The sequence below is a fragment of the Schistocerca nitens genome, chromosome 4 (genome assembly GCF_023898315.1).
Source record: "Schistocerca nitens isolate TAMUIC-IGC-003100 chromosome 4, iqSchNite1.1, whole genome shotgun sequence".
NCBI classification, from domain to species: domain Eukaryota; kingdom Metazoa; phylum Arthropoda; class Insecta; order Orthoptera; family Acrididae; genus Schistocerca; species Schistocerca nitens.
This window is the reverse complement of record NC_064617.1, coordinates 49,032,671-49,051,749: the sequence shown is the minus strand read 5'-3', so window position 1 is coordinate 49,051,749 and position 19,079 is coordinate 49,032,671. Positions and strand designations below refer to the sequence as shown.

Sequence of the window (19,079 nt, the reverse complement as noted above, 5' to 3'; positions counted from 1 at the left end):
CCAGTTAGGACCACTTCTCTCATTACTCTATTTGATTCCAATTTGCTGCAGTACATTATACGTAATTAACAAACATAATTAACATAAATTACTTTCATAAGCTCGGGAGCTGTATAAACTCATCACCAAATAAATCACCTTCCGAACAATACTAACAAATTTTTCAAACAGATCTCTGCACTTCCATTGCGGCTGTTTCTAAATTCACCTGTTGGTGAAGCGCAATGAGCAGTGCCTCCTTTTTCTACGAATTTTATTTTCTTAAAGGATTTCCATAAGTTTCTATACTTTCGTAGTGAGGTTTCTTCTGTTGTCTTGGGGAAATATAAACAACTGTATTTCTGCCAGACAGCTGACGTCTTCATTCTTCGAAGAGATGTTATCTCAAAGTCATAACGGGGATCTGAGCTGGTTGAATCCAGTACTTCCATTTGGTTTTCCTTGGAGCACGATACAGTGTATGTCGGTTAGTTAATGAAGACGTCATCCTGATACTGTAATGTACTCATTACATACTGTCTTCTGAGTGTAAGAAGCTTGTCACTGCCAAGGTATTTCCATTATCGTATATTTTGATTTTTCTCTCTACAAAATACCAAAAACAGGTAAATGGTCCCACAAATAAACCCACTACTCAGTAAAAAATTTGCACAGGCCACATAACATATTTTTAAAGGCTTTTTGGAACACTTCCAATGCTCATCCTGAGATTCGCGTCATATAGAGTGAGTCATCAGTCAACAAAAAATTCCTCGTCTGCACCACCGTCTAGTTGCGAAGTTTCCCTGCACCTGATACCGTCAAAACACATCCAGGCAACAGTACTTCAGCTGATATACAGAACAGTTCTGATGGAGCACCATCGAGGTTGCCAGGAGGGTATTGTCGCCACCGATCTTGGATTAAATCTTTACAAAGCAGCACGAGAAGCTGCTACTGAGGTGTGATATTGGTATAGTTCTAAAAGTTTTCATTCATCATTGGTAACGCAGTGGAGGCTCAGAAATTAGCGAATGCTTCTCGTAAATGAGCTTTCAGAAGGTTCTGTTGAACGGTGGCTTCCCGCTACGTTAAACATTTGGCAATCAGTCTTATTCAGAAGAGACTCCTTACAACTGATCTGCAAAATTTCGTCATGGCCATTCCTCTGTCAGCGTTGAATTCCCTCAAGGATAACCTAAATCGGTCTTTCTGTCTGCTTTCGCAATGACATGTAGAACTTTTTCAAAAACATGGAAATGTGACTTTCCCATGAAAACTCAAAAACAGTCTCGTGTCAATTCGTGTACACAAATGCAGAAATACTTCAACCCAGGAAATATGAAATCGTCTTACAATATCGTAAAACGAGACAAAACTTAGATACATTTGAATGGGTCACAACTAAGCAGCTGCCAACTATTGGAGTATCCCAACGAGAAGTGAAACCAACAAAAATATCTTTGCTTACGCTGGAGACGTCACCGCCATTTCCTCAGAGTATGAAAGAGCATTTAGTGCTTTGCCGTAAGTCGTCGGCGAAGGAAGGAAGAACTACAAAAAATTCTACATGGTTCTACATCATGAAAATGCTATCTGTCACGCAGCTCGTCAAAATAAAAAAAAAGTCTCTGGACAGCGATTTTCATTGCCTCACTACGCTGTTGAATCTTTCCGGATCCCTGTTTTTGAAGTGCCAATAGGCGCTGGAAAAATGTGTCCATAAATGTTTTAAACGTTGATTTCTACCAAAAATGTCGTTCCTCCATTGTCTTTGTAAATCCTTAAAAGTGGCCCTCGTATCCTGCAGCAAGAGGACACAACTTGTATACTGCAGGCAATTTTCTCGATATTTTATTTTAATCTACTCTGGTTTGCCACCCTGTAAATATTTCTCTGCTTATTTGCAGGAACGAGCTAGCTTAAAAAGCTTGAAACTTTTCCCTTTCATACTATCAGTAGGAATGCAATTGGTATTTTGGGTCAATGTAATTGGTATTTTGGACCATTCTTCAGACTATGGTACATGAAGGCAAAGGTAAGTCGGAGGTGACAAGAGTGGCGGGGAAGGGAACGACATGACGTCATAATACCCTGTCCTCTTCCCCAGATCTCCCCACATACCCTATGCAACCCTCTCCTATGCCATGTCACTTTCTTGGAAATATGCCAATGAGAGAGCGTCTAAGCAAATGAAACATATTTTCCGCCCCCAATGTCAACCCACTTTTTTATCACACGCGTCTAGACTATGTGCCAGTTGGCCGCCATATCATTCTCTGTAACCCATTTGGCGGTAAGATCCAGGTGTGGTTCGCTCCTTTTACCAAAGTAAAATATGAGTTCAAAGAAACTAAAATTTGACTGTACTGTTTGCCAAAATACGTAGCAATTTGTTCTGCAACAGTACAAAACTCTTGTGGGTCACTTTATTGGTGCTATTCTGTAATTTACAGGTTGAGATACACTTGGAATCAAACCACGATGGTGGTTAGATCTTTGTACCAAAGCAGAATAGTGCTTTACAGGAACTTGAAATTGACTGCATTATTTACAGAAATACGTAAAGGACTGCTCTACAACAGTATAAAATACTCAATTACATGCAGTACTGGTATAACTTATAGGGTAATGCATCTGTGACAGCGAAATCTGACAGTGATTTTATTTTTACGCCCACTTGATGCAAAGCACAATTCACCCTCGAATTAAGAACCATTTGCAGATCTAGATCATTTGTGTTAATTACCAAAATATGTAATGATATTGGTATTAACGTACACTCAGTGTCCAAAATCCGACTGGTTCTGTCTATGTATTCCGTTGGATTGAAGGCAAAATAGACACTCAAATTAAGTGACAGAAAGTTACTTACAATTCTTAATTGTGTGTATTATTCACCAAAAACTCGTCTTAGTTTGACTGCACCACCTGCAAGAGTCTGCTGACCAGTGTGCAGTACATGGGGTGGCTGGAACCTCCCTCCCTGGTATTTGAACCTGCACAACAGTGGATAAAGCACCGGTACAGCACTTCTTGTAGCTCAGAGCACTCACAAATTTTAATTTGGCCACTTACGTCCTGCACTGTAATACTGTTAACACATTCCACATACTCTTTGGTGTACATTGTCACCCTTCCCTTTATTCCTTCTGAAGCTCCATATATAACTCTAAGTTTACCACTTTAGCAAACGAATGGTGGTTAAAAGTAATTGTTCCATCAGTATTAAACTGTGCAAAATTGCTTTTCCGTTGCTAGATGCACAATGCCATGATCACGACATTTAGACATAAGCTAAACATTTTTTTAAGCAGATCTAAATAGGAATGGAGATTTATAAGCAGATTTTTTGTGTCTCCTCTAACACAGCAAATGTCCTTGGATCCTCAGTTTCCTGTGAGTGCTCCATCGTTTGGCTTCTTTCCATTGGTATATTCAGTAAAAGCTGATATCTTCTATTGTCCAGTTTCATCTACGTTTTTCAATATACTGTGCATAAAGTAACTTGTATATCTTTTTTCGATACCTGAAATGCCTTTTCCTTTATTCAGTAGCAGACTCTATACTTCCTTTGTGGCAATTTTTTCACAAAAGACCTATGGAATAAAAAACATTACTTATAGAAAACAATTACAAATTAGCAATATCTCTATTTGATGCTATTGTGGTGAACAGTTTCCTGGATTAGGAAAAATATGTTTGTCCTGCTCTAATATTCTGGTTATGTGTAATATACTTTTTGTGGGAAGCCTGCATTGACAAATTCCATATAATTTAAAGAGAAGCAATTAAAACTATAGGTAGACAAAACGTAGTTTATAATCTTCTCTGTCCCAACTGTCAGAAAATTTACTTGATTATCAGTCAACTTTAATGTATTTAATGGTCTAACTTCCCCCTCCCCTCCCTTACCAGTAGCAAAACTGCAGTAAACTATTAAATACAACAAAACTATGATTCTATAATCTGTCCCATAGTTCACACCATATAGAAGCGATTGTCACAAAGTTCAGTTGAGCACACTGTAAATGCTGTTTGTTGTTATTTAACAAACTTAGATGGTCTTCAACAGGGCCAAATACATAATCCATTCTGTAGATAATTCATAATAGCTTTAACCAAGGAAGAAGTGTAAGTTTCATGTAGACACATATCAGGGACACTCCAATAAGATGGTTACCAAAATAAATATTACTCCTCGGCTTATAATTTCACATATAAAATTGCTAGGTATCTCTACCTTGCAATTACAGTTCATTCACACTGAACTGCCTGTTTCAACTGTTTTTTCCTTGTACACAATCACGCAGCTGTTTCCTTGCTATCCTTCTTGCACACAGAAATCATGTTTCCATGTTAGGTAAACAAATATCTTTACTTTATTTATAAATCCCACGAAACTCTTGCGTTATATCCGAGTAGGACAAGGAATGAGGAGGAATAAATACAGTGGGAGAGACTGTGGGGCGATAATGGAAAGTTTTCCCCCATTGTGTGTTTCTTTTCAGTAATTTTATATACTGTCTAGTTCCCAGTAATTATCTGGTCGGTTCCTCCTAACTGCTTATTGTATAATGGTGCTATGTATATGTGGAAGTTTTCTTGAAAAGTAAGGAAGTGTCAGTTTTTGCTTAGTTTTATGATGCTCATATATTTTATATTATTCTTGGCCTGTGATATTCCTTTTTAAAGGGGCCAGCAAATGTTGAACGGTTTCTGCTGTATCTTCTTCACCTGGAAGGAATTGCAGTCCCTACAATTGAGCTGATACATACTATATGGTTGCTATGTGTCAGTTTTTATTTTTAAGTGTGAGGTGTGTTTCTGTATTGAATTATTCCTTTTGTTGGCAATATCTGTGCCAGTATTTAAATATATTACTTATTTTGCATGTACCATAAGTTTATGTGGTGGACCGTTGTATGCACTTTTACTATCATTGTGCTCCTTATATGTATAGGTGTGGTTTTGTTTGTTTGATTTATCTTTTATTTCTTTATTTCGCTTTTATGTTTCCCTGCTAGTGTTTTTGTAACCATTTTTAATCCTCCAGGAGGCGCATTATTATAAAATGTAGATGCTTTACATTCAATTATTGCACCACCATTGCAATGTATTGCATTGTTGATACTTACTTGACAATGTTCAAACGGCTCCAGTTTCTTTGTTTAGCACTCTGTTAGTTTTCTCAATTGTAATTAAAGAGATGTTGAATGTTGTAAAAAGTACAACATGCGCCTGTTCATGTGAGTGTTGCAAACTATGTTTTAGGAGTCAATATGTATGATTAAGTGTAATAAAAAGTTAGCTATACATATTAGCTATTTTTAAATTTTTATTTAATATATATATTAGCTTTTGCAGCACAGGCTTATTTCTTCTTAAAAATATAGAAAGCCTAAATTTTCAAATGTGCGCCTGCTCACAAGACAACAGTAAGTTGGAGGTTAACCCCCAGCAGTTTTTAATGCTTTATCAATGACTTAAACTTGAGCTACTCCACCAGGCTTGCCTTTACTTAAAAATGTCCATGTCGTAAATTTTACGAAGCACACCTGCTAGTACGACAACTTAAAGTGCACCTGCTGTATGGTTAATGATCGGTTATTTAGAGGCTAGCTCTTTTTTGAAATCAGAAGTGTTCAGGGCAATATTACTGAGTCTGTTTAGAGTGTATCTGACTGCAACTCGTTTGTGACTCGGTGGATGGTTACAGGTTACGTTTATTATGGTGTCTACTTTTTTGAGTTTGCTATACACGACAAACTTGTGCTTGTGATTGACTTTTCCTATGGTTACAAATAAAAACAAACGAGTATTGTGACAAAAATAAAAATTTATTTGTAGTTGCGAGGATACATCGAAAATACTGGATATACTGACAGGTTTCAGACAGATTATGTAATTGTAAGACAGAGCTTTAGGAACCAGGTTTTAAATTGTAAGACATTTCCAGGAGCTGATGTGGACTCTGACCATTATCTATTGGTTATGAACTGTATATTAAAACTGAAGAAACTGCAAAAAAGTGGGAATTTAAGGAGATGGGACCTGGATAAGCTGACTAAAGCAGAGGTTATACAAAGTTTCAGGGAGAGCATAAGGGAACAATTGACAGGAATGGGGGAAAGAAATACAGTAGAAGAAGAATGGGTAGCTCTGAGGGATGAAAGAATGAAGGCAGCAGAGGAACAAGTATGTAAAAAGACAAGGGCTGGTAGAACTCCGTGGGTAACTGAAGAGATATTGAATTTAATTGATGAAAGGAGAAAATATAAAAATGCAGTAAATGAAGTAGGCAAAAAGGAATACAAACGTCACAAAAATGAGATCGACATGAAGTGCAAAATGGCTAAGCAGGGATGGCTAGAGGACAAATGTAAGGATGTAGTGGCTTATCTCACTAGGGATAAGACAGATACTGCTTAAAGGAAAATTAAAGAGACCTTTGGATAAAAGAGAACAACTTGTATGAATATCAAGAGCTCAGATGGAACCGAGTTCTAAGCAAAGAAGGGAAAGCAGAAAGATGGAAGGAGTATATAGAGGGTCTATACAAGGACGACGTATTTGAGGACAATATTATGGAAATGGAAGAGGATGCAGATGAAGATGAAATGGGAGATATGATACTGCGTGAAGAGTTTGACAGAACACTAAAAGATCTGCGTCGAAGCAAGGCCCCGGGAGTAGACAACATTTCATTAGAACTACTGACAGCCTTGGGAGAGGCAGTCCTCACAAAACTCTACCATCTGGTGAGCAAGATGTATGATACAGGCGAAATACCCTCAGACTTCAAGAAGAATATTGTAATTCCAATCCCAAGGAAACCAGGTGTTGACAGATGTGAAAATTACCGAACTATCAGTTTAATAAGTCACAGATGCAAAATACAAACGCGAATTCCTTACAGACGAATGGAAAAACTGGTAGAAGCCGACCTCGGGGAAGATCAGTTTGGATTCCGTAGAAATGTTGGAACACGTGAGGCAATACTGACCCTACGACTTATCTTAGAAGAAAAATTAAGGGAAGGCAAACCTACGTTTGTAGCATTTGTAGACTTAGAGAAGGCTTTCCACAATGTTGACTGGAATATTCTCTTTCAAATTCTGAAGGTGTTAGGGGTAAAATACAGGGAGCGAAAGGCTATTTGCAATTTGTACAGAAAGCAGATGGCAGTTATAAGAGTCGAGGGACATGAAAGGGAAGCAGTGCTTGGAAAGGGACTGAGACAGGGTTGTAGCCTTTCCCCAATGTTATTCAATCTTTATATTGAGCAAGCATTGAAGGAAAGAACAGAAAAATTCGGAGTAGGTAATTCTGTCAGAGACAGCAAAGGCCTTGGAAGAGCAATTGGACGGAATGGATAGTGTCTTGAAAGGAGGATATAAGATGAACATCAACAAAAGCAAACCGAGGATAATGGAATGTAGTCGAATTAAGTTGGGTGATGCTGAGGGAATTAGATTATGAAGTGAGACACTTAAAGTAGTAAAGGAGTTCTGCTATTTGGGGAGCAAAATAACTGATGATGGTCGAAGTAGAGAGGATACAAAATGTAGACTGGCAAGGAAAGCGTTCCGGAAGAAAGAGAAATTTGTTAACATCGAATATAGATGTAAGTGTCAAGAAGTCATTTCTGAAAGTATTTGTATGGAGTGTGGCCATGTATGGAAGTGAAACATGGACGATAAATAGTTAGGACAAGAAGAGAATAGAAGCTTTCGAAATGTGGTGCTACAGAAGAATGCTGAAGATTAGATGGGTAGATCACATAACTAATGAGGAGGTATTGAATAGAATTGGGGAGAAGAGAAGTTTGTGGCACAACTTGACTAGAAGAAGGGATCAGTTGGTAGGACATGTTCTGATGCATCAAGGGCTAACCGTTTTAGTATTGGAGGGCAGCGTGGAGGGTAAAAATCGTAGAGGGAGACCGAGAGATGAATACACTAAGCAGATTCAAAAGGATGTACGTTGCAGTAGGTACTGGGAGATGAAGAATCTAGCACAGGATAGAGTAGCATGGAGAGCTGCGTCAAACCAGTCTCAGGACTGAAGACCACAACAACAACAACATCTCTATTCAATTGTTTTCATAACTCAGCTGTTCAGATGATTTTTTCTGGAGTCCATATCAATGTAGCATGTGCCATTTCCGAGCTGTATTCTAGAAAATTCGAGAATATTCACGTATATTCGAAAATATTACAAAATATTCGTGAAAGCTTTCGAACAGTGGCAACGGCCTTGCCGCAGTGGATACACCGGTTCCCGTGAGATCACCGAAGTTAAGCGCTGTCGGGCGTGGTCGGCAGTTGGATGGGTGACCATCCGGGCCGCCATGTGCTGTTGCCATTTTTCGTGGTGCACTCAGCCTCGTGATGCCCACTGAGGAGCTACTCGACCGTATAATAGCGGCTCCAGTCAAAGAAAACCATCATAACGACCGGGAGAGCGGTGTGCTGAACACACGCCCCTCCTATCCGCACTTGTGGTGGGCCACTTGTGGCCTGAAGACTGAGTGCTTTCGAACAGTACAGAACATTCTCGAGTTTCCCCTCACCTCCTTGAGAAATATTTTGATGCGAGAAAGACTACTTCTTGGTGACCAGCGCGATGTGATGGTGACCGTTTCACACACTCATATCTCCACAATACAACGAATATAATGCACAGCGGGGGAAAAAGGGTGGGAACAAACACAAAAACCAGTGAGTGTCGGAGGACTGTCGGACTCTCATATTCATCCGTACATCCTTGATTATTCCAATTCGTTTCCGCTACTCCACCAACAAAGACGGACCTTAAAACTTTTATCCTTGTGGATGAGGATCACTGTGACCGTGATGAATATAGGTTCCTCGAAATTAGTGCAACCAGTTGCTGTTTGTTTTGTTCTTCAATTTTTATTATCTCGTTACCGGTTTCTAGCTGCCTAGCGATTCACCATCAGGTGGTACATATTTATTGATTGTCTGTAGCAGTGTGAGAGTTATGTAACTGTGGCAAGACGTACAGGGTGTTACAAAAAGGTACGGCCAAACTTTCAGGAAACATTCCTCACACACAAATAAAGAAAAGATGTTATGTGGACATGTGTCCGGAAACGTTTAATTTCCATGTTAGAGCTCATTTTAGTTTCGTCAGTATGTAGTGTACTTCCTCGATTCACCGCCAGTTGGCCCAATTGAAGGAAGGTAATGTTGACTTCGGTGCTTGTGTTGACATGCGACTCATTGCTCTACAGTACTAGCATGAAGCACATCAGTACGTAACAACAACAGGTTAGTGTTAATCACGAACGTGGTTTTGCAGTCAGTGCAATGTTTACAAATGCGGAGTTGGCAGATGCCCATTTGATGTAGGGATTATCACGGGGCAATAGCCGTGGCGCGGTACGTTTGTATCGAGACAGATTTCCCGAACGAAGGTGTCCCGACAGGAAGACGTTCGAAGCAATTGATCGGCGTCTTAGGGAGCACCGAACATTCCAGCCTATGACTCGCGACTGGGGAAGACCTAGAACGACGAGGACACCTGCAATGGACGAGGCAATTCTTCTTGCAGTTGACGATAACCCTAATGTCAGCGTCAGAGAAGTTGCTGCTGTACAAGGTAACGTTGACCACGTCACTGTATGGAGAGTGCTACGTGAGAACCAGTTGTCTGCGTACCATGTACAGCGTGTGTAGGCACTATCAGCAGCTGATTGGCCTCCACGGGTACACTTCTGCGAATGGTTCATCCAACAATGTGTCAATCCTCATTTCAGTGCAAATATTCTCTTTACGGATGAGACTTCATTCCAACGTGATCAAACTGTAAATTCTCACAATCAACGTGTGTGGGCTGACGAGAATCCGCACGCAATTGTGCTATCACGTCATCAACACAGATTTTCTGCGAACGTTTGGGCAGGCATTGTTGGTGATGTCTTGATTGGGCCCCATGTTCTTGCACCTACGCTCAATGGAGCACGTTATCATGATTTCATACCTGTGCTGCTAGAATATGTGCCTTTACAAGTACGACACAACATGTGGTTCATGCACGATGGAGCTCATGCACATTTCAGTCGAAGTGTTCGTAGGCTTCTCAACAACAGATTCGGTGACCGATGGATTGGTAAAGGCGGACCAATTCCATGGCCACCACGCTCTCCTTACCTCAACCCCCTTGACTTTCATTTATGCGGGCATTTGAAAGCTCTTGTCTACGCAACTCCGGTACCAAATGTAGAGATGCTTCGTGCTCGTGTTGTGGACGGCTGTGATACAATACGCCATTCTCCACGGCTGCATCAGCGCATCAGGGATTCCATGCGACGGAGGGTGGATGCATGTATCCTCACTAACGGAGGACATTTTGAACATTTCCTGTAACAAAGTGTTTGCAGTCACACTGGTACGTTCTGTTGCTGTGCGTTTCCATTCCATGATTAATGTGATTTGAAGAGAAGTAACAAAATGAGCTCTAACATGGAAAGTAAGCGTTTCCGGACACATGTCCACATAACATATTTTCTTTCTTTGTGTGTGAGGAATGTTTCCTGAAAGTTTGGCCGTACCTTTTTGTAACACCTTGTACATCTTGCCACAGTTACATAATTCTCACACTGCTACAGACAATCAATAAATATGTACCACCTGATGGTGAATCGCTAGGCAGCTAGAAACCGGTAACAAATCATGTAAGCACTGAGTGTGTCAAGAGTTATTCACATTATGAGATCGATTTTGCTGCTTTACTTGCAGTTATTAGTATCCGTGGGTTTGTTGTTGGAGTCGAAGTAAACAGTATTCTGGAAAACTCTGTTGTTTTGGTGAAGTAGCGTGAACCGCATATACGAACGTGTGCCAAATTTAGGGATAATAACAACAGATTTAATCACGGCGGGCTGAGCATATTTAGGAACAACAGCCACGAGAAATGGAATAGAATGAAAGAAAACGTAGCTTCTTGATAACGGATAAACTCACAGTAATTACACAGTGGCAGATGTCACTTTGGGTCCATCCCATCAAGACGGGAAAGGCACTAACGTTGTGCTGTCATAATCATCATTTCATCCTCATTCAGCGCGCAGTTCGTCGAATGTAATAATACATGCACCAAGGCGGCCGGACCTGCCCCGCAAGGGGCCTCCCGGCCAATGACACCAAGCGCTCATTTCCAGTTACCTAGTTTACAATACATCTGAGAAATACAGGTGTGTCTTGATTGTTTACTTGATACAGTATAGGCTGAATTCAGTCCTACGAAAGTAACATGTATAAATGCGATCTTAGCTCAGCAGTGACTGCCTTGGCAATTCCCAATATGTAAGGAAAGTCAGTCATCTTGACAAAAATTTTATTGGATCCTTACACCATTTGGTAACGTAAGTGGTATCATTACTGGTTTCGAAGTTTTATTAAGAGGTACAGTCAGATGATCTGCATACGTTACATAGTAAATCATCAAAAAGGTTTTTGTACTTTTACGAAAGTGCTGTACGCATCAATTCAGTTGTTACTAAGCATTGGTTTGAATAATGTCTATTCACAATTTCATAAGTTCTATAATGACTGCGACATTTATTTTGTGTTGAAGCGTCAGTGACAGCCGTGATTATCAAAATAATTTTGCAGAGCAAAGGTATGTGATAAAAAATCGAAAACATCTTAGATAGTAAGGATAAATAGTAATTCCTTCGATCCAGACGAAGCTATCAAAATCAAGCCTAATGAAATTATGATACCATTAAGAATACATTGGTCACTACAAAGGCTTCGCGTCTCCGAAAATATTTTTTAAACAAATATAGCACTCACCATTGTCTCCAAAATACAGAAATATACTTCAGCAAATACTTTTCCGATTCCTTTGTAAATTTCCAAGAAGAGTTAAAACTTTTAAATATTGAGTTGGGCGTATTGTTATGGGATGGAAGTACCACTTAACATACCGTAATAGGAAACCAGTAAAACTAAGATATTAGAATTGCGCGGTGTGATGAGAACGCTACGAATGGAAGGTCTTCGGTTACTGCAGCCATCACAATTTCTGCAACTGCGCTTTATGCTAGTTCTAAAATGAAACCAGTGGTTTTACGGCTCGGTGGCAGTTCAGCGCGGAAATAACGCGGCTCCTGTTTGTCTCTGCTGCGATCAATCGGCGTCGAAAGAGCGTCGTGATGAGGTCGCCGGGGCATGAATGATGCAGCAGGTAGTTGTCGGCGGCGCAGCGGGGCGCCGGTCAGATGCAGCGCGTGGCGCCCCGGTGTCAGTTCCGTCAGAGTGGCAGGACGCCCCCCCCCCCCCCCCATTTGTAAACAGTGAGTAGCCAGCTGTCCCTCGTACTGTTTGCAGAGCCAAGTATAGCCCGAAGAAATTAATAGCGTACTAGGAATGGTGAGGTGTCGTTTTTTAACCACTCGCTTTGGAGCATGGTCGGGCAGTCTTGGCTTCCTTCGCCAGCAGGCATTGAAATAAAATGTAATGTCGTTGAGAGTCTTTCGTAATTCGTACAAATGGCGAATAACGAACACTTATTTTTACTACACTACACTACACACACACACACACACACACACACACACACTTGCAACTGTCTCAGTAGTAGATACGCCACTGAAATCACTGGAGCGAATATGAAATTAGCCAAATCATGTATCTGGTGATACAGCTGTCCCTACCGATATCGTTTTATGCAACCCACAAGTCTATATCTGGCCTTCAAAAATCACGCGCAATGTATTCATACTTCGCGAGCGCTAGGGACAACCTCTTAGTCCTATAGAAAAAATAAACGTCACCTCTTTATAGAAAATGCGATATAGTTAAATTTTGTACGGCGGTACATATTCGCTAGAGACTTCAGTTCTCGAATTGTTCAAAAGTAACCATCAAAATGCATCCCCACTCCGACGATGTGTCCCAACCGGTCAGGGTTTCTAGTACGTTGCTCATGGCACTCTCTCCTGCCACTGCGGCGAACAGTTACCATACTCGACCTTTCTTGGCCTTGATTGACAGGCTTTATTACACCACTGGCTTGGTAGTCTCTTACAGATTGTAAAATGGACATGTCTGTAAATTTCACCTAACAGTCCTGTGAATTTTTACAACATAAAACAAACAGTTATATCGTTATATTCGTAAGGCCTTCCAACTATGAAATTAGTGTGCTTGTAAGGGTAAAAATTGAATCGAATTGTCAACGGAGCTAGTTTTAGAGTAACGTTCACAAAGGTCGTTTTCCTTTCATTAATCTCACGGGCACGTTTAAATTAATAATGTTATGGAAATAGCCGAGTATATTGCCGACATAATATTCCAAAAAAAGTCCGAAAAATATCAACTATCGGTAATAGTCCGTGCAGCAGAAAAATTTCGTACAGTGGTAGGACAGAGTGCCACGAACAATACACTAGAAATCCTGTCGTGAGGGTTGGAGGTACGTTCTGAGGTGACTTACGTACGTTTTTCTTGAATACCTCAGAAACTGTTGCCTTCAGCGAAAAAGTATTCCATTACAAAATTCAACTACATTAATTTGCTACAAAAACGTCGTGCTCACTTTTTCCGTACAATTACAGTTTGCGCCTAGCGAGCGAGAGAACATAAAAGCCTCGCTCGTGGTTTTTGAAGGTCAGAAACTGAATTATGGATTGCATAAAACAATATGGGTAGGACAGTTGATATATTTGAAGAAAGATGTCAATTTAATCACTTTTAGGACATCATGAAATTATCAAACTCGAAGAGATGGTGCAATGTTAAGGAAATTTGTAATCCAAAAGAACAAAACTTTAATCTTTGTTTATTAAACGAAGGAAGCACAAAGGTTTATGTCAATTAAAATGTATTTTTTAAAGGAAAACAGATCTGAACATAATAAAAATTGGCAAAGGAGAGTGCTGAGGATGGCCTTGCATAGGTAGAGCACTTGAAAATCTGGAAAAGCGTAAGTAAATAACACAGAATAGGGGACGCCAAACGTGGAACAAAGAAATTGTAAAAATTAATTAAAAAAACAACATTTGAAGATGGGAACTCAGAGTCTTACAAGAGAGTGGTGGGGTAAACGCTTTAATGGTGCAAGAGGGTGAATGCAGGGTACTGAGGGAACTAAGGAAGTTAAATTAAACAAGGCGAAAGTCCAAATGGCTCTGAGCACTGAGGTCATCAGTTCCCTAGAACTTAGAACTACTTAAACCTAACATTACAGCCTAAGGACATCACACACATCCATGCCAGGGGCAGGATTCGAACTTGCGACCGTAGCGGACGCACGGTTCCATACTGAAGGGCCTAGAACCGCTCGGCCACAGCGGCCGGCCGCCGAAAGTCCGCTCTGGAATATGTTGCTCGCATAGATGTTGACAATGAACAGCTATGGAACATTCAGCGGTCAAACGGAGCCCATTGCCATCTCCAATGACATGTTAGTGAGCAGAACTGCAGAAGATGGGCAACCGAAAATCCGAACGCACATGAACCTTTACCAGTTCAGTCTGTAAAAGTGACTGTGTGCCGCGGGCACACGGCATCGTTTATCGCTGGGTCGCTGTTACCTGTACCGTCGCTGGTACAAGCTCTGAGGCGCTTTTGCGCGGCATCGTCGTTCCAGCCCTTCAGTAGCGGCGACGTGTGGGTGGGCTCATTTTTGTGCAAGTCGACGCTCGTCCACACAAGGCACAGCCAGTGAAGCGGCTGCTCCAGAGTCATTTCGGAAATGCTAGAATTTTCAGTCGCCGGTTCCCTAGGGTCTGGCCGTCCAGATCACCTCATCTTAATTCGTGTGACTTCTGGCTGTGGTGTTATTTGAAAAGCGTTGTGTTAATTGATTCAGTTACTAACATAGCTGAACTGAAGACTCGCATTGCGCAAGGCATTCTGAACGTAAATTGATTTGTTCCATGACGTTTCTCCCTGCGTCAATAATACACTGTTCAATTTTGACACCATTCTGAGGATTGGTTCTCTTCCTACAGCGTTTATAAGCAGGAACTTAAATTGTGCAGATCCTGATCCATAACAACACGTGAACTGAATATAGCTTTACCAACACTAGAAAATATAAAGTCAGTGGTATACGAAGACAGTAACTTGTTCTCGAAAGAACACATTTTCAGCTGTCCACATCGAGGTATATCAACAACACCTGTCGGCAGCTTAGGTTGTCAGTTAGTCATCATTTATTCCAGGGAAACGCTGCACGGTCATCAACAGTAACTGTTCTTTCGAGAACAGTTACTGTCTTCGTATATATAGATAAAGGCTACCCAGCCATTGACCTTCGTTTGTGCGAATTCGCACAGGTCGCCCAAACTCTTACGGGAATCGCCAAAGCGTGCGCGAGTAATGAGTGGGTGGGAAAATGTCTATAAGGTACAATACATATGTAGAATTGTGGACTGTTGGGAATGTGAGTTTCACGGGAAGCGTGCAAGGGATAAGTCTCTGCAGTCGCGCTATTCATCTGTGTCCTCGGTGGCGAAGATGGATCGCCGGCACGGTAGCTCAGCGTGTTCGGTCAGAGGGCTGCGTGCTCTCTGTAATAAAAAAACTGAGTCAAAGAATCAACGATCAACTTGAACGGATGTCTTGTGCCGTCCGCCCAGACCAAAACTAACGAGCAATATCGAACAAAATGAGTTAAAAAAAAAAAAAAAGATGGATAGAACGTCTGCCATGTAAGCAGGAGATCCCGGGTTCGAGTCCCGGTCGGGGCAAGCATTTTCAGCTGTCCACATCGAGGTACATCAACAACACCTGTCGGCAGCTGAGGTTGTCAGTTAGTCATCACAAACGTCTTTGGCGGCAGTAAGTCACTGTCTTTACATTTTGCGGTCTACCGTTTGTTCAGAAATCATAAGCGCACGTCTCAATCATTCTGACAGCTGAATAAAATTGAACACGATTCATGTCCTTATCAAATGTGTATTCATCGAACAACTTACGTGGTGTCCAATGTGGATATTCTTTGTCCATTTAGAGATCGTTTAAGGAAAAGTGTCTGCACAAGTCTCAGGCTAGTGCCTGCTTTTGACGTAAAATCTCTCACCTCTAATCAGAGATCCTCACAGTAATTTGCTCCATTCGTGCAACTATTAAGTCGGTCTGGCTGATACGTTGACACAGTTGTCTTGACTGCCACACGCTCTTTGACTATGTTCGGTTTGGCTCGATGCCTCATGTACTACGTTGTAGCCAGAGTTATTATAGATGGAATAATAGCAGCTGTAGGTGATGTAGACATTCAGCTTGTAAAGCTGACAGACACGCTTACCCCATGTTCCCCGCACACAGGGGGGGACCTGCTTCCTCCGCCCATTACAATGACAGAGTGCCGAATTATACAGAGTGAGTCAACTGCCCCTACCGGTGCCGTTTCTTGCAACCGTGCATGACAGAACAATCTACATCTACACACATCTAACCTCTGCAAATCAGCGTGAGGTGCGTGGCAGAGGGTAAGTCCCATTGTACCAGTTATTAGGGTTTCTTCCTGTTCCATTCACGCATGGAGTGCGGGAAGAATGATTGTTTGAATGCCTCAGTGAGTGCTGTAATTATTGTACTCTTATCTTCACGATCCCTGTGTCAGCGATATGTCTGGGCTGCAGTATATTCCTAGTATAATCATTTAAAGCCGGTTCTCGAAACTTTGTTAATAGACTTTCTTGGGATAGTTTACGTCTACCTTCCAGAGCCTTCCAGTTCAGTGTCCGCCCCGGTAGCTGAGTGTTCAGCGTGACAGACTGTCAATCCTAAGGGCACGGGTTCGATTCCCAGCTGGGTCGTAGATTTTCTCCGCTCAGGGACTGGGTGTTGTGTTGTCCTAATCATCGTCATTTCATCCCCATCGACGCGCAGGTCGCCGAAGTGGCGTCAAATCGAAAGACCTGCACCAGGCGAACGGTCTACCCGACGGGAGGCCCTAGCCACACTACATTTCCATTTTTCCCAGTTCAGTTGCTTCAGTATCTCTGTGACAAAATCCCACGGATTAAACAAACCTGTGACCATTTATGCTGACTTTATCTGTATACGTTCAATATCCCTGTTGGTCATTTCGCTCTGGAGACTGAATCACATTGTCGAAACGTTGCGAAACAGCTGCCAAAATATACGACGACATATTGAACCTATTATACAAATTTTGTGTACACTGTGATTCCGTTTGCTAACAGTCGGCCAAGGCCCTGAGGGGCAATTTGTATCGATTACGTGGCTGTCACCTGTCTGGGTACCGTTCCAGATTCACATGTATTACGGGTTGCATAAAACGACATCGATTGTGGCAACTGAAACACCCTGTCCGTTAGCAACCAACCTAATCACAGATCATACCATAAAGGTAATTACAGATCTGGTCACCACAATCAGGAATTACATTGCAGCTGAACATCAAACGCCGGCATGCCAGTCGGGAGCGATAAAGTAGAGAGGGCTGGGAAAAGACGTCAGCCAATCACAGGCTGACCGACCCCTCCCCAGGTCGACAACGCGACAGTAGCGGCCTCTATGGGAAGAGCACATAAGGGCCGTGTCCGACTGGTCGCTGCCCAGTCGAAAAGAAGCTTCAAGACTAGCGACCTGAATAAAAGCGTCCACTTATTACTTCGCGTGTATTAGGATTGTTTATACTGAAGAACATTGATTATTTTGCATGTCGCCCTTTGCTTGCGACACATCTATGAAATTCTCAAAGTTAAGTATTCTTATTTACTTTACATAATAAATCTCATTAATACGATTTGTTGAATTGTTATGTAGCGATCCTAGAAAGCATATTTCCTAGACATCCCACATCTGACGACGAATTATTGTGTGCAATTTTCCACTAGAGCATCAATTTTTCTAGGTATTCAGAGCCCGCGGTTGTGTTTCTGAGGTTCAGGTCCGTCGGATGGTAATGTCAAATATTTTAATTTGCAGCAAGTGTATTGTTTAAGAGCCGGCCGGCCAGATTGGCGCTACACTCTGGAACCGCGTGACCGCTACGGTCGCAGGTTCGAATCCTGCCTCGGGCATGGATGTGTGTGTTAGTCAGGTTTAAGTAGTTCTAAATTATAGGAGACTGATGACCTCAGAAGTTAAGTCCCATAGTGCTCAGAGCCATTTGAACCATTTTTTATTGTTTAAGAAACACTAAGACTGCGTAAATCTTCTAAGAAAGGGGTCATTTAGTTAAGATTGTCTTCATAATAATGCAGTCGTTAAGCAAGACCTCTTTTCGTACGAGTGTCCATAGGGCGCCACCTTAGAACAGTCAGCCTAAGATTCAATGAGTCGCACCCGTCTTTCGTCTAAAAGACTACAGGTTCCTCACTACACTTGGCTTGAGGAATTACTTATTTTACCGGTGGATACTCTTAAATGAGGTAATAAATGTAAGGGAGACATACTTCCCAGCGCAGATGCAAGTTTCCGACAGGTTTTATAAATCACTTGTAAGAATAAAGTGCAGAAATTTGCCGCCATCTTTTCTTAGCATGTAATTGCCTCCAGTACATATGAAACAATTGTATTTAGAGCCACGCGGGTGATAATTTGGTCACATTGTGAGAGTACGCACACGACTGCAGTTATGTATAAAATTACGAGCGCATGCATCCTGCTCAGCGACCTGACAGCAAGCACATTACACTCTAATGCTACTTGGGTAAGATCTGCCTATCATGCTGCCCTTTGAATTCGAATCTCGTTTCTCTCGTGGTGAACAATATGTTCCATCTTCCTCTCCAGCTGTTTTCCCACACTTATAGTACTCATATTGTTCAGGGCTGCCTAGGGACTGGAGAAATATTTTATTCGTGTTTGACAAATTTCTCTTACAAACTGTTATCCGGGAGAACACTAGTGATACCATGGAAAATTCAGAATTGTAGATTAGTGTCTTCCCATTCTGTAAAGGCTGCCTCACATTCTGTTTTGCTTAATGAGTCAGTGTGTGCAGGGGTAACGGGTATAAGTGCAGATATTTTTATATGTGGTATCATAACATGTACACACGTTAATATTGAAATGATAATTAAATGAACACCCTAGCTGCAAGCAGGCGTTGATACACTTCGTTGGGGACATGTTGAAAATGTG

The 19,079-nt window shown here is 41.5% G+C and overlaps 1 pseudogene; it reads left to right on the top strand.

Moving 5' to 3' along the window:
• Positions 1 to 8,228: 8,228 nt before the first annotated feature.
• On the top strand, positions 8,229 to 8,346 carry LOC126253938 (5S ribosomal RNA; annotated as a pseudogene).
• The last annotated feature ends 10,733 nt before the right edge of the window (positions 8,347 to 19,079 follow it).